Source organism: Saccopteryx leptura, chromosome 8 (assembly GCF_036850995.1).
Source record: "Saccopteryx leptura isolate mSacLep1 chromosome 8, mSacLep1_pri_phased_curated, whole genome shotgun sequence".
NCBI lineage: Eukaryota > Metazoa > Chordata > Mammalia > Chiroptera > Emballonuridae > Saccopteryx > Saccopteryx leptura.
In genome coordinates, this window is record NC_089510.1 from 77,975,340 (window position 1) to 77,991,565 (window position 16,226).

General features: G+C 39.7%; 1 protein-coding gene across 5 annotated transcripts in view; it reads left to right on the forward strand.

The window, feature by feature from the left end:
* Positions 1 to 16,226, forward strand: part of TBL1XR1 (TBL1X/Y related 1) — a 188,417-nt gene that overhangs the window by 99,545 nt on the left and 72,646 nt on the right. The gene's annotated exons all lie outside the window — the stretch shown is intronic.

Below are 16,226 nucleotides of genomic sequence, written 5' to 3' on the forward strand. Positions count from 1 at the left end.
ACTATATTTTGTGAATAGAATTTTCATGTTAAACTTATAGCAGCAGTAAATAGCTTCTGTTTTTATCCACTTTATCATAGTAGTCTGTTTTTGTATATTTATCACAATATTAATAGTTGCCTGTTTTTAGCTAGTAAATAATTTTCAGGAGAACCATTTTTATCTAAAAAATGTCATTTAGAAGCCTTTCTCTGTGGAATAAAAATCTGTCAGCTGTGTGATAATAGCAGAAACATCACTGGACTCTGTCGGAGTTGGTATTTGCTTTCTTTCTTACATGTGTCTTGGATGATTTTGGCAAGAACTCTTATAAAATTCAGTGATAGAATTGGACTAAATTTCCAAAGTTCATTTCTAGCTGTAGGCCAAGTGCTGCCATCACTGTTAATTAGAATTCAGAATGATTCTCTCTTACATAAAGTAATTCCTTACCTAAATAATGTTACTGTGTATTTTGGGGATCAATAAATAGCAGGAGAATTAAAGTTTACTTAAAAAAATTAATTACTTAATATATATTTCAAATAGTGCATCATCAAAAATTTAAATTATTTTTACTTAATCAGATTTTTACCTTAAACACTTAAATCAGGGATTAAGGTTTATAGAATTTTGTGGGAAATGACAGATGCATTAATATAAAATAAAACTAAAAGTTAATTAGAACCAGGATAAAAGGGTGAGATAAGTTATCTGTGAAAATATTCCTAAGAGTGATCCATTTTAAAGATGGATTTGTCAGTATGTTGATAGGAAGAGCATTTCCTTTGTCTAAAACTATTTTGTGAATTCTTACGGGGGGGGGGGGGGGGATGACTTCTCTTTACCATATCCTCCCCTCCCCTGCCCTGCCCTCCTGTTCCTCTCCTTTTCTCTCTCTCTCTCTCCCTCTCCCTCCCTCCCTCTCTCCTTCCCTCCCTCCCTCCCTCTCTCTCTCTCCCTCCCTCTCTCTCTCTCCCTCCCTCCCTCTCTCTCTCCCTCCCTCCCTCTCTCCCCTCCTCCTCTCCCTCCCTCCCTCCCCCTCTCCCCTCCCCCTCTCTCTTTCCCCTCCCCTCCCCTCCCCTCCCCCAGCAGTTGATGGGGAATGTTGGGGAAAACAGGAATTTTTTTCTTTTTTCTTTTTTTTTTTAGGAATTTTTTTCTGTTTTTGCCTAATTCAAAGGATTACATGTTCTTCAGTAATTTCTGAAACACTGGCTGGGTTCTTTAGGCTGGTTATGTGACTCATTAACTATGATTAGCTGTCATTAGATCTGCAGTTTCCTCCGGAGCTCTATAGAGTTTCTATTGTAAGCAGCAGGCAGCTCCATGGTAAATCATCTTTGGCATTTGGAGTGTCTGCCCTTGATTTTGTTTGAAGTTCACATTTGAAACCTGTTAGTTTACTAGGTTATTGGAGTCTTAACTATTTGTGACCTAGTCCCCTGAGAATTAGTTTAAGAACAGGCTCTTGGTGTCTGAGCTGTGGGTGCCGCTGCAACTGGCTGGCTCATCTGAATGCCTGCTCTCAAGTGAGGTTGTTTGTTTGTTTATTTATTTATTTATTTATTTATTTATTTATTTATTTATTTTGACTTTATTTATTTATTTTAGAGAGGAGAGAAGGAGGAGAGAGAGAGAGGGAGAGGGAGAGGGGGAGAGAGAGAGAGAGAAAAGGGGAGGAGCAAGAAGCATCAACTCCCATATGTGCCTTGACCAGGTAATCCCAGGGTTTTGAACCGGCGATCTCAGCGTTCCAGGTCGACACTTTATCCACTGCGCCACCACAGGTCAGGCTCAAGTGAGGTTTTAACTTGTGCTGCTCACATAGGCTGTATGTTGTTTTGTTTTTGGAACAGCTCGTTGGCTGTATTTTAAATTAGATTATCTCACATTGCCAATTTTGCTGAAAGTCATTTTTAAGTCTTGATCACAGAAATTTATTTATGTTAGTGTTCTATATATGTGTGTATATTAAAGACGAAGTACATAAAAACCATTTCTACACATTTGTATGCAATACTTGTAAATTGATACATACTGGCCCAGAATGGTGGTTTTTCTATGGACTTGAGGAATGTTACAGTGTTCAGGGTTATGCCTGTACTATGATTTCATCTCTCCCCTGAACATACCATAAAGAAAAGCTTTGTGGGAACAGTTGACTCTACCCCCCCCCCTACATACACCCTCAACTTTGTTCTTGATGTGATAATAACATTTATTTTTGTCTCACTGTTCACTTGCCTTAAGTACAAGTTATTTTATCTCTAATTACACTTTGAATCATCATGATTTACAGCTACTTTCCTATATAAATGATTTTCTTTTAATTAAAAATTTTTTTCCATTGATCTTAGAGAGAAGGAGGGAAGGAGAGAAACATCAACTCGTTTTTCCACTTAGTTCCATTTAGTTGTACCCTCACTGGTTGCTGCTTGTGTGTGCCATAACCAGGGATTGAGCCTGTGACCTTGGTGTGCCGGGACAGTGCTGTATCCACTGAATCACCTGGACAGGGCCCCTATAAAATGTTCTGTATTCTACTCTTTAATTATCTTATTGCATTAATAGAACCCATTGGCCAACAGGTGTGTATTATTTCAATTTTTTATTTTGAAAAATTTCAAACACACGCTAGAGAGAATAGCATAATCAACTCTCACCCAGCTGAAGTAGTCACCAGCTTTGTTTCATTTAACCATCTTGTGACCGCTTACCACTCCACATGCCTGATTAGTTTGAAGCCAACACTTTATCACATTATTTCATTTATCAATATTTTAGTATGTATTTATTTAAAAATATGGACTATTTAAAAATATTTACCACAATACCATTATCACACTAAAAACTGGCAATTTTTTATTTGAGAAGAAATTTAAATATACTTTAAAAATTGTAATAAAACAAAATTTATTTAAAAAATTTTAAGTGTGCAGTTAGTATACATATTTAGTGTTAACTTTATTCACGTTATGCAAAAGATCTCTTGAACTTTTCATCATGCAAAATTGAAACTACCTGTTGAACCACAACTCCCATTTCTCCTTTTCCCCAGCCATTAGCAAGAACCAGTTTACTTTTTGTTTCCATGAGTTTGACTACTGTGGCTATCTTATGTAAGTGGAATCATAGAGTATTTTTCTTTTGTGACTGCCTTATTTAAATTAGCATAATGTCCTCTAGGTTCAAACATGCTGTAGCATATGTCAGGATTTCTCTTTTTTATGGAATAATATTCCATTGTGTGTGTGTATCATATTTTTTCTATTCATTGTCAGTGGACATTTGGGTTGCTTGCATCTTTGACTGTAGTGAATAATGCTGCGATGAACATGGGTGTGACTTTGTCTCTTTGAGATCCTACTTTCAATTCTTTTGGCTATATACCCAGGTGTGAGATTGTTGGATTATATGGTATTTTGGTTACTTTTTATATTTTATATTTTATTCTTTTTTTTTTAAATTCTGAAGTTGGAAACGGGGAGGCAGTTAGACAGACTCCCGCATGCGCCGGACCGGGATGGGCAATGCTTCGCCCATCTGGAGTGTCACTCTGTTGCAACCAGGGCCATTCTAGTGCCTGGGGCAGAGACCACAGAGCCATCCTCAGCATCCGGGCCAACTTTGCTCCAATGGAGCCTTGGCTGTGGGAGGGGAAGAGAGAGACAGAGAGGAAGGAGAGGGGGGGGGGAGGGGTGGAGAAGCAGATTGGCACTTCTCCTGTGTGCCCTGGCCGGGAATTGAACCCAGGACTCCTGCACGCCAGGCCGATGCTCTACCACTGAGCCAACTGGCCAGGGCCCTGGTTACTTTTTTAAGGAATCTCCAATTGTGTTCCACAGTGGCAGCACCATTTTATATTCCCAACAATAGTGCAAAAATGTTCTGATTTCTCTACGTTCTGTCCAATACTTGCTATTTTCTGTGGGCTTTTGTTTTAGATAATAGACATCCTAATGGGTGTGATGTGATGATATTAATATTTTTAATATCACCATATAGCCTTTTAGTTTGTTTTCCCCATCTGCTCATACATAATGTTTTTACAAAATTATAGCAAAACCCACAAATTACATTTGGTTGGAATGTATCACTAATGCTTTTAACTCTTTATTTACTAATTTTTTCCCTTTTAAGAAAAACCCTGTAAGAGTTCCTCATTCTCTATTTCATTAATTGCATTTCTGTAGTAAAATGCCCCTCAATTTTGTATTTCAGTAAATTAGTAGTTATATATAAAAGCTTAATCTAATTCAGGTTATTTTGCTTTATTAGTAGGGGTGGGTTAGGGCAGCAGAATATTTCATGGGTGGCGCTAAGCAATTCCCTGGAAGCACATAATATTTGGTTGCCTCTGTTTGTTATATTAGGTGCCATTGCTGATCATTGCCTTGATCCATTATTTCCATGAATGTTGGCATCCTAATTGTGTCAAGTAATCTGTGATATTTCTACACAGAGAAACTTCCCTCATCAGATACTCATTATTGCACCATTTTTTTTTTTACACCATTTTTTTTTTCTTGTATTTTTCCGAAGCTGGAAACGGGAGAGACAGTCAGACTCCCACATGCGCCCTGCTCCTGACCGGGATCCACCCGGCATGCCCACCAGGGGCAACGCTCTGCCCACCAGGGGGGCGATGCTCTGCCCCTCCGGGGCGTCGCTCTGTTGCGACCAGAGCCACTCTAGCGCCTGGGGCAGAGGCCAAGGAGCCATCCCCAGTGCCCGGGCCATCTTTGCTCCAATGGAGCCTCGGCTGCGGGAGGGGAAGAGAGAGACAGAGAGGAAGGAGAGGGGGAGGAGGTGGAGAAGCAGATGGGCGCTTCTCCTGTGTGCCCTGGCCAGGAATCGAACCCGGGACTTCTGCACGCCAGGCTGATGCTCTACCACTGAGCCAACCGGCCAGGGCTGTAGATACTCATTATTCCATAGCACAGTTAGTTGGCTTAGGAAAGGCATACTAAGTATTTGATTCATTTTTTTCTACAATTTTCAAAGTATTGTTGATTTTTAGAATTCTGGAAAGATAGACCAATGAGGACTTTTTTGTTTGTTTGTTTGTTTGACAGAGAGAGGGACAGATGGGGACAGACAGACAAGAAGTGAGAGAGATGAGAAGCATCAATTCTTCGTTGCAATATCTTAGTTCCTTGATTGCTTGTTCATTGATTGCTTTCTAGTACGTGCCTTGACTGGGGTGAGAGGGCTTCGTCTGAGCAAGTGACCCACTGGCTCAAGCCACATACCTTTGGGCTCAAGCCAGCGACCATGGGGTCATGTCTATGATTCCACGCTCAAACCAGCGACCCTTCACTCAGGCTGGTGAGCCCGTGTTCAAGCCGAGGACCTTGGGGTTTCAAACTTGGGTACTCTGCATCGCAGTCCGACGCTCTATCCACTGTGCAACCACCTAGTCAGGCGAATGAGGACTTTTTAAGGTGTTACTGTGAGCTTGTGGATTTAAATATTAGATATATTTGTTGCATTGTACTTTTTATTCTTATTCTGAGGGATGCTTACATTGTCTTGGCCAAAGGAGCCTTCTGAGTTGACCTTGGAGTCTTTTTGACAATGGCTTTCATAAAAATAAATGCTTGTTAATGTATTTATTTTGAAATGATACATAAGCATCTAGCTTTTTTTCTTTTGGGTGCTACCCATAGTAAAGGCGGATATTTATTTCAAAAACAGACTTTGTACTCTCTCTCCCTGCCATATAACAAGGCAGTTCTCATTACCACCCCCAACACAGGTGCATGTGTCTATACTGAGCACTTGAAATATGACTAGTTATTGTTGAGTTGTGCATGCTGTAAGCTGAAGTTAATTTTTAAAAAGTAAAATCACAATTTCAAAATACTGATTATAAGAAATAATATTTTGATGTATTAGGGTAAATAAATTATTAAAATCAGTTGCCATTTATTTCTTTTTAACTTTAAAATCTTTTCATGTCTACAAAAAGTTTAAAATTATGTGGTATGCATTATGGCTGGCATTGGATATCTGTCGACACTGTTGTTCTAGGCCTTGCCAGTCTCAGCTGCCTGACCTATATATATATTCTGCTTATTTGTCAGAAACAAATAATTAGCACAGTGAAAACTTGGCTAATGTAAGATCTGGGGAAACTAGAATGACCCGCAGAGGGTTCCTAAAGTTAGATCATGGGACTGCATTACATAGCTGAGTTAAGTTCTCAGTATTCATTGTGTAGGCCTTCATTTGGCGGAGGCTTAGATAAATGATGCTATAACATTAACTTTGTCAGTTTCAGAACCAGGACTTGAACCAGATCTCCTCATTTGCAGTCCAGCATTTAAAAAAATTCTGTCATACAAATTATATGGAGTCTGAATAATCTTCAAACGTTAATCATCAGAGCTTGATGGGACTCTGGAGGAGATAGAAGAATAGGGTTAAAGCATTTTAGTTAGACTTCCAGTGTTTTTCTTTACTGTTAAGAACTAAAGGTGCAAGCTCTCAGGGAAAATTTTAATTAAAATTAAAGTTGTTTCCCTTATCTATTTGCATTCTCTTATTCAGAAAAAAATCAGTTATTCCTTGTTTGCTCTCCCTTGTCTGTCTGTCATTCCCCTGCCGCCCTGCCCCCTGCACACACACATTTTTCAGTTGCAACATTTCCATTTGTTTCTTTTTATACTTTTATTTCAAGTGTATACTTTTACCCTCTGAAGGATGGAATAAAGTAGCTGTTTGATAATTCTCATGTCTGGATCATACCAATATTGGCATCTGTTGCCTTTTCTTTCCCCCTAGAATTGTTCAGATTTTCTTGATTCTTAGTGTATTGAGTGCTTTTTTTTATTGTATCCTCTTGGAAGAATGATGATTTTTCTTTTCTTCTGATTAAAGCAGGAGGTTGATCTGCATGTTTATGTTCAGACTACAAGTTCTGTCTCACTATGGTGTGGGCAGTGGTTCCAATGTTGGTTCACTTTTCAACCTTTGCTAAGCAGCTTTGGGTTTGTTCCGCATATGCACCATTTAGGATCAGTGTGGGGCCTGCACAGTGATTTATATCTTTAGTTCTCAGAATCTTTGCTGCTTTGGGTGTGCTCTGCACAGACACCGTGGGAGGAACTTGGCTGTGTTGGTTCATATGGAGATAGATGCACAGGATCCCTTTTCTCGGCTTTCAGCTCCCAGAGGCCTCTTTTTTCTGGTGTAGTTAGGCTCTTTTGATTAAAGGGATTGGCTTAATCAAGCTTAGAAAAAACAGAAATAGGTTTGTCAATTACAGCCCTTGGCAAGTGTGTTCAGAAGAATAATATGGAGGTAGAATTGTAAAAAATGGAATTTTGGCCCTGAACAGTTGGCTCAGTGGATAGAGTATCAGCCTGGCAGATGGATGTCCCAAGGTTCCTCCCCAGTCAGGGCACACAACAGAAGCGACCATCTGCTTTTATCCTCCTTCCTCTCCCCTTTCTCTCCCTCTTCACCTCCCGCAGTCAGTGGCTTGATTGGTTTGAGTTGGCCTGGGTGTTGAGGATAGCTTGGTTGATCTGAGCATCTGCCTCAGGTGCTGAAGATCGCTCAGTTGATTCAAGCGTCAGCCCCAGTGTGTGTGTGTGGGGGGGGGGGCTTGCCAGATAGATCCCTGTCAGGGTGCATGAGGAAGTCTGTCTCACTATGTCCCCTCCTCTCATTTATACACACACACAACCACAATGGAATATTGGCTCCTGTCAGACAAATCCTTCCACAAACCATGACCACAATTTCTGGACAAGGAATGAAAACAGCATAAGGACACTGTAGTACAAACAAAAACTAGTAGAAACTGGACTGGCCTTGAGTGAGTTGCCTCGTCTTGACAGTTTTACCTGAGGGCAGGCTCCTCCTGTTGGTTTGTTTGCAGTCTTACTGAGTTGAGAAATTAGAGACAGTTTAGATCTACACGGAAGCTGCAGAGTAATGGGGTCAGCAGGAGGTAGAGGGAGGAAATCCCAGAACCCCGGAGGTGAGGTACCAAATACTATATATAACCTCTGCAAATATGGGGCTAACCCCTAACCTGGAAACAGTTCAGTGTCTGTCAACATGAAGATAGATAAACTGTGCTGTATTTGTGCAACAGAATATTACTGAGCAATGGAAAGGAAGAAATTTATTGATGCCCGCAGCAACATTGAAACATCATGCTGAATGAACGCAGCCATACATAAAACAGGACATATGTGTGATTTCATTTATATGAAGTCCTAAAAACAAAAACCAGCAGATTTATTCTGTTGAAAAGATGGGGTGGAGGAAGCAGGACTTACTTAAATTAGGAAAAATGTGGTTGTCCTGGCTTAGAAATGTATGCTGTGGGTATTGGGGACAGGGATTACGTGGGAAGAGCATGTGGGAACTTTGTAAGGCATTGGTAATATCCTGTATTCTGTATTAGGGAATTCAGTTACTTGAGCATATACACATGTCCAAATCACTAAATGTTATATCTAGAATATATATATATATCCACTGTATTTTGTGTAAATTTTTCCTTAAAAGAAAATCCATATTAAATACTGTAGTTAATGATAGGCAGGCTGAAGAAGATACGGGGAAATTATACTGCGGTCGGTCTGCAACTTCTTTTGAAATGCTTCACAAATTAAGACAGATTAGTCGATGTGGCAAAACAAATTCAAAGAAATGTTAATTTTTTTTTTAGTTTTATTAATTTTTAGAGCGGAGGGAGAGAGAGAGAGAGAGAGAGAAGGGGGAGGGAGGAGCAGGAAGCATCAACTTCCATATGTGCCTTGACCAGGCAAGCCCAGGGTTTTGAACCAGCGACCTCAGCATTTCCAGGTCGACGCTTTATCCACTGCGCCACCACAGGTCAGGCCAGAAATGTTAATTTTAAAGTCTTAGTGGTAGCTGTGTTAATATTCTCTGTACAGTTCTTTAAATTTCTCTGTTTACAATTTTTTTTTAATTTTTATTTATTTATTCATTTTAGAGAGGAGAGAGAGAGGGAGAAAGAGAGACAGAGAGAGAGAGAGAGACAGGGGGGAGGAGCTGGAAGCATCAACTCCCACATGGGCCTTGACCAGGCAAGCCCAGGGTTTCGAACCGGCGACCTCAGCATTTCCAGGTCAATGCTTTATGCACTGCGCCACCACAGGTCAGGCATGTTTACAAATTTTTATAATGAAATGTTATAAAGATACTACTAGGCAGTATTTCTATAAGTCTCACTCATGCCTTTTGTTAACATGTTGTTTTTGTGGCTTTCCTCAAAATTGATATCATTTCTTGAATTTGGAAATAGTTGAGTTTATCAGTGACATTTTCCTGACTGTGCACTGAATTCTGAACTGTTTAGGATGCGGAGAATATAGAAATATAAACAATAAAAGTGAGAAGACAAAACATATTCACACAATAATTTGATTACTTCAAAGTGACATAACCAGGACTCATTAGGATAATTTATAATACATCAATTTTGAGGGATTGGATGCATAATTAGAGTATGCTTGGAGTCAAGTATGATTAATGGGAGATGGAATCCCTGGGGTTGCTTATTTTGAACAAATTTGAAAATGCTATTAGAGAAAATTACTAGACTCTCTTTCCATTCTTTTAATTGACCAATAGTCATTTATGAAGTATGGCTTAAGAGACATTTTTTAGTACATTGTATTATTTTTCAGAGAAGGAGGGCGGCTTAATTTTTATACTAGAATTGTTAGATTGGATGATTAGAATTTCTTTATAAAAAATAATCTGTATTTTAGGAATATGTTTAACAGTATGTTAATGAGTTGTTAGGTTGAAAAGCAAATGATCCTTGTTCCAGAATTTTGTGGTTCTTTTATAAATTTCTGAGAGACAATATAGTGCTATTAAAACCTACTAACGGGCCCTGGCCTGTTGGCTCAGCGGTAGAGCGTCGGCCTAGCGTGCGGAGGACCCGGGTTCGATTTCCGGCCAGGGCACACAGGAGAAGCGCCCATTTGCTTCTCCACCCCTCCGCCGCGCCTTCCTCTCTGCCTCTCTCTTCCCCTCCCGCAGCCGAGGCTCCATTGGAGCAAAGATGGCCCGGGCGCTGGGGATGGCTCTGTGGCCTTTGCCTCAAGCGCTGGAGTGGCGCTGGTCGCAACATGGCGACGCCCAGGATGGGCAGAGCATCGCCCCCTGGTGGGCAGAGTGCCACCCCATGGTGGGCGTGCCGGGTGGATCCCGGTCGGGCGCATGCGGGAGTCTGTCTGACTGTCTTTCCCTGTTTCCAGCTTCAGAAAAATGCAAAAAACAAAACAAAACAAAAAACCTACTAACATAAGCCTGACCAAGTGGTGGAGCAGTGCATAGAACATCGGACTGGGACGCAGAGGACCCAGGTTCAAAGCCTTGAGGTTGCCAGCCTGAGTGTGGGCTCATCTGGCTTGAGTGCGGGGTCGCTGGCTTGAACCCACGTTTGCTGGCTTATGCAGGGGGTCACTTATTCTGCTGTAGCCCCTCGGTCAAGGCACATATAAGAAAGCAGTCAATGCACATCTAAGGCAGTGGTTCTCAAACTTTTTGAAGTCGGGGCGCATTTAAAATCCTACAAATAATTGTAGGCACACTATATACAAATTTCTGAGAAATATGTTATAATAATTAAGTCAAATATTAAAGAAAAAATATAAAGTCCAAGTGTGCTTTTATGGTAATTAAGTGAAATAAATATGACAAAACTAAATTTATTCTGACATTAAAAAACATTTTTATGTTACATTTTTTGAGTTATGCTTTTTAGAATTTGTATAAAAGAGGGGTTAAAAAATAAAATGACAAAAAAATTATCTTTTTATATATATGATATATAGGTACATTGTTAGTAAGATTTAGTAAATTCGGCAGGTCCCGGTGCAAATGTCTTAAGTTTTTTCATTCTTGTGTTTATGAGAAACATGAGCCTGATGTGTCCTAGCGATTTCTTCAATGTTGTTTGGACATATATTTGAAAGGCAAACTCTCATTTCCTCATTAATACATTGAAGAATTTCTCTCTTTTCACTCTTGTGTTGAGGATAGAAAATCCTAATTCACATAAATAGGATGTTGAAAATTGTAGTAAAATGTTCAAAGCCTTTTTAGAAATTGCCACATATTCTGCTTTTATAGAAATCCAAAAGGCTTCAAGAGACAATTCCTTATGTTTAATCATTAATCCACAGTCAGTGGATATAGCTGCCAGTTTTTTTTTCTGTTAATGTTAAACCAAAATCACTTGAAGCTTCTATGAATAGGTTTCTAATCCAATCGTATTGTTCAGTGTTAAGTGATGGAAAATGCTGTAAATTAAATTCTGCCCATCAGCCTTCAGGTCCTGTTTTATTTACACTTAACTTTAGCTTACTTCTAGAATAGGATTCTTCAATATCACGCTTCTTTTTGAGAAATCTCTCCATTTTATTTGGGTGTATTTATCTAAAAATAATATAATGATATGTTAATGATAAATATAATAATGATGTGTTAACAAAAAGAGTGGTATTTCCATAATGAAATGGTATAATAGAGTAACTATATTTATTTTTATATCTGTGCACATGCCACGAACCAGCACAGCTAGTAATTCCAGGTCCCGAATGGGAACAGTGTAAAATTAAGAAAATACGGAGTCGGGAGGGCCCTGTAATTGCTGCTAGCAAGAACAAAGCAGTGCCCAAAAACCGCATCTTGCTTTATTTATAGAGCAAAGTGGGCCATTAGAAAATCAATGAGATCTTTGATCATGTTTCTAGGCAACCTAAGAATTTTACCAAGTGCAGCAAACCCCTACCATACATATCATCTGAACTTTACACCAAACAAAAGATAGAAGAAACTTGCCTCCAGTCTTTCCTGGGAACATGGGGGGTAGTGTAAACAATCCCATCACCACAGCTTAACAGCCTTTTGCAACCTAATCAGGCGGGGGTTTGGGCAGACTGTCAGATTACAGCCAATCTCCACACCTCTGTCCCCCCCAAATTTAAACTCCAAAAACCCTGTTAGTTTTTTGGTCCCCAACAGGCACATATTTCTCTGGAATACCATAGGATGCACCTGGAAATCTTCTAGAGTGCACCAGTGTGCCCTGGTGCACACTTTGAGAACCACTGGTCTAAGGTGCTGCAATGAAGGATTGATGCTACTCATCTCTCTCCCTTCCTGTCTGTCTGTCCCTATATGTGCCTCTCTCTGTCACCAAAAAAATATATTAACATAGTATCTGACATTAAATATAACCTTTGTGAAGTACTAATTCTTTTTTTTTCCATTTAATTTACTCTTAGGAAACCTATTCTGATAGACTGAACTTTTAAAAATGTACATATCAGAATTAGTTGTAAGTGGGTGACCATAAGAGAAAAATAAAATAAAATATAAATTATAAATATGTGATTTTTTTTTTTTTGAGAGAAAGAAAGAGGGAGAAAGATAGGAAGGGAGAGAGAGAGAGAGAAGCATCAACTTGTTCCACTTAGTTGTGCTATGATTGCTTCTCTTGTGTGCCCTGACTGGAGCATAGACTGGGAAGCTCAGGTGTTGAGCTGGCGCCCCTGTGTTCACTTCTGACGGGCTCAAATCAGCGACATTGGGGTCAATCCCACACCATCAGGATTGAGCAGGTGACCCCAGGCTCAAACCTGCGACCTCAGTGCTCAGCGTCATCGCTTTATTCACTGTGCCACTGTGCAGGGCTCTGAAATGTGATACATTTATCATCGATTTGATCGTTTTAATTTTTTATAGCCAATTTTTTCTTCCCCAGTTCTGAAATGAGGACTTCCAACAAAACTAAGTAGTTACTAATATATTTTAGAAAATGTAAAAATTATATGTAATTACTTGATATTATAGTGGCTTTTTGTTGTTCTGATGACCTAAAATAATTAGATTTGAACTTGTTTTTGGCCTCCCCCCCCCCCTTTAAGTGACAGAGAGGTGGGGGGGCGGAAGGGAGAGAGATGAGAAGCATCAACTTGTAGTTTCGGCACTTCAGTTGTTCATTGATTGCTTCTCCTATGTGCCTTGACGGGGAGGGATCATGGGGACTGTGCTCCAGCCAAGCCAGTGACTCCTTGCTCAGGCCAGTGACCGTAGGCTCAAGCCAGCAACCATAGGCTCAAGCCAGCAACCATGGAGTCACGTTGGTGCTCCTGCGCTCAAGCCATCCACCTCTGGGTTTCGAGGCTGGGACCTCAGCATCCCAGGTCGATGTTCTGTCTCCTGGACCACCACCAGTTAGGCTGGCCTTTGTATTTTTCCAATGTTATTGCAATAACAAAAATAAATACTATTTTTTCCTAGATATTATAACTTCCTCAAAGCAAATGGGCTGCTATGTTGTATCCAGCTTTAGCCATTTATATTGTTCCAGGAATTCTGTATTTTTGATATCTAAGATATTTTCGTCTTTGAGAAAATTGTGTGCTGACTTATATAAGTAGTAGAAAGGATTACAAATGTACTTGTGTTCTACAGATAGACACTTATTGAGAGACAATCTATTGAGCTTCACATGACATACCAACTAGTTATTTTAAATATCACATCCTCATTTAATTGCTGGTCTTGGTACCAACCCCATCCTGGAGGAGACTATTTTAGCCAAGACAGTGGTTCAGGCGTCGGTTTTTGCAGGAGCTGTTTTACATCGTACAATATTGGCTAAAAACAGTACTACATGTGGTATATATTATCATTAGTAATAGTATTTTTATTGGTAAATAAGCTAATGTTTAAGTCTCTCTGAAAAAGCTATGGGGAAGATAAGTGATTGAGAAAATTGCTGAGAGCAGTTGATGCTCAAAATAGAACCTTAAAGTATGCTTTGCATCTCCATCCTGATTTTTGTTGTTTGCCCTTAAGGTAATCTTAATCAGCTCATTAGGATTATAAATCAAAATACCCAAATTAAGATGGAAAATGTATTCAGTATAGCAGATAATTTTGTTTTCAGATTTTCTCTCTCAGACACGCATAGATGTCAATAATCATTTTTAGACTAGCCAATATCAAATTTCATTACCATGAAGACTTTTATTTTTGCTTTTGTTTCTGCCAACCAGAGAAACATTTAATTAGAAATTCTGAATAACATATTAGGTAGAATATATTGCCAAGGTGAAATGTTCAGATGAATGATTAATGGAATTGTGTGGCTGCCAGCTTATTTTATAATTCCTTAGGTAATTTGCATAAAATCAGCTTTAAAATACAAGGGTTTTTTTTCATTAGATGTTTCATTATATCTTTAAATCCTTTAAAAATAGACATTACATCCTTTAATAGAGTAGATTTTTGACACATTTTTTGATTGTTGAGGTGTGCTTATTGGTTCTCGTCCCTGGAGTTTCAGGTCAGCCATGTCAGAACCATAGCATCAACATAAGCAGATTAAATATTAAGTAGAATATCAGTTAATCTATGAACTTAAAACTTGTAATTTAATTTATTAGACCTTGGAGGACTGGACCTAGCTCAGACCAAACGAGTAATTGTATTTAGGAAATTACAGTTAGAAAACCACCATTTTTTGAGGCACCAGAGCCTTTCAATTATTTGTTATTGATAGAAGCTTGATTTCATTCAGTATAGAAAACTTATCCACAAAGACACCCTTTTTTATGTTTCTGTGTCACCGGGGGTGAGGGGTGATTTATTTCAGTTAGCCTTGTTAGAAGGAGAATCCAGGTTCTGTTTTGTGACCTAACCAGAAAATAATTGTCGAGTGGGGAAAATACACTCATTAACAAAGAAGGATATCACAGGTGTAATTATTGTTTTAGTGCATATTAAAGTTGAATAATTGTTTAATTTACTCTATTTTTCTTGTCATTTTACTCTCTTGTTCAGTTACTTAACCGAGGATAGTTATTTTATTTATTTTTTTGTATTTTTCTGAAGCTGGAAACGGGGAGAGACAGTCAGACAGACTCCCGCACGCACCCGACCCAGGATCCACCCGGCACGCCCACCAGGGGCGATGCTCTGCCCCTCCGGGGCGTCGCTCTGCCGCGACCAGAGCCACTCTAGCGCCTGGGGCAGAGGCCAAGGAGCCATCCCCAGCGCCCGGGTATCTTTGCTCCAATGGAGCCTTGGCTGCGGGAGGGGAAGAGAGAGACAGAGAGGAAGGAAGGGGGGGGGGTGGAGAAGCAAATGGGCGCTTCTCCTATGGGCCCTGGCTGGGAATCGAACCCGGGTCCCCCGCACGCCAGGCCGATGCTCTACCGCTGAGCCAACCGGCCAGGGCACTTAACCGAGGATAGTTATGAGAAACTTGATCACTTGAGACCACTAGTCCCAAGGTGTTCCTGTACCATTTTCTAGATCTACTCCAGCAGTCTGGCTAGCCAAAGGTGAAGAGATTTTTTCAGGTCATAATTTGGTCACGCATTACTGATCTTTTTAGATAGTAATGGTACTAAGGTAGTATAGCATAAAAACCGGTACAGCAGTTACGAGTTAGAAGGTAATTGCCTTTTGCAGTTCAAAATTTTATGAAAATTCTTTTCATCTGATTCCTGTTGCTTTTTCCATGTTAAGTTAAGCTTTACTGTTTGCAAAAGTCCTGCATTTTATTGCTTCCTAAATTTGTCCATAGAATCCCACAAGGTTAAAGCTAGAGGAGCCTTTTAGATTATTTAATTCAGGACCTTCATTTTACAGATGAGGAAACTGAAGCCTTGGGCCAGAACAGAGGTCTCCTGACTCAGCCCAGGACTCTTTCTTTCACATCCTTCTGTGGGATGTTGGCTTCTGTAACTCAGCAACAGTACATACGGTGTGAGCTTTTTTTGTTGTTGTTAAATGAACACAAAGTGATTTGCTCCTCTCATCAGCTGCTGGTTAGCATTCCTGTCCAGCTTTTCGTTTTCCTCTTTACCCATATCTACCGGTATTTTAAAATTCGTAACACAGTCCAGTTACTTGTGACTTTATTTTCCTGCTTCTACTTGACACTTGACCATTATTTATTTATTTATTTTTAGCTTTTGACTCTTTTTTAATTTTATTTATTTTAGATTTTTTATTTACTCTTTTTCGAGAGTGGGACAGAGAGAGAGAGAAGGGGTAAGGAGCAGGAAGCATCAACTCCCGTATGTGCCTTGACCAGGCAAGCCCAGGGTTTCAAACCGGCAACCTCAGCATTCCAGGTTGACACTTTACCCACTGCACCATCACAGGTCAGGCTTGACCATTATTTTTAAGAGTTAAACTCTTAGTAAGAAGGTTTCTTATCAGTA